Source organism: Chrysemys picta, chromosome 12 (genome assembly GCF_011386835.1).
Source record: "Chrysemys picta bellii isolate R12L10 chromosome 12, ASM1138683v2, whole genome shotgun sequence".
In the NCBI taxonomy this organism is placed as follows: Eukaryota; Metazoa; Chordata; order Testudines; family Emydidae; genus Chrysemys; species Chrysemys picta.
In genome coordinates, this window is record NC_088802.1 from 5,936,105 (window position 1) to 5,936,808 (window position 704).

Below are 704 nucleotides of genomic sequence, written 5' to 3' on the forward strand. Positions count from 1 at the left end.
CTGCCCTGTTCCCAGGAGCGGGGTCAGGATTTTTGCCGCCCTAGGCGGGGGGTCCTTCCGCGCTCCCGGTCTTCGGGGCACGTTGGCAGCAGGTCCCGGAGCGAGTGAAGGACCCGCCGCAGAATTTCCGCTGAAGACCCGGAGTGCGGAAGGACACCCCCCCCCCCGCCGCCAAATTGCCGCCCCCCAAATCCTGGTGTCCTAGGCGACCGCCTAGGTTGCCTAAATGGAAGCGCCCTGCCTGTTCTCCTCTTCCTCCCCCCAAACACCATCCCCTTCTTTTTTGCCTTCAGAAATGCCCTGATCTTTCCAGCGCTGCCAGTCCCAAAGTCATGAGTGGCCGCCTGACCCCCCCCAACCCCCCTCCCCATAAAATCAGATTAGAAATCCTGACAGTTTGTGGGTGCAGAACTGGGGACAGGAACACACACACACACACACACACACACACACACGCGTCAAGAAAACAAGCAGAGAGAAATAGCCCCCTGGGGTGTGAAATGTGAAGGGGTGAGAAGGGGGTTCACAAACGTGACAGCTAGTGGTTGGTGCTGTTCTTTAGCCAGCAGAGGTGCGGGAACTAGGCGGGCTGCAGCCCCCCCGGCTTGAAATGGTTTCCATCCTATGCAGGGGTTACAGTTTGGTTCATTGGCTTGCCGCAGCCCCCCTCCCCCGTGAATCGGGACGGGAGTCACACAGTGACT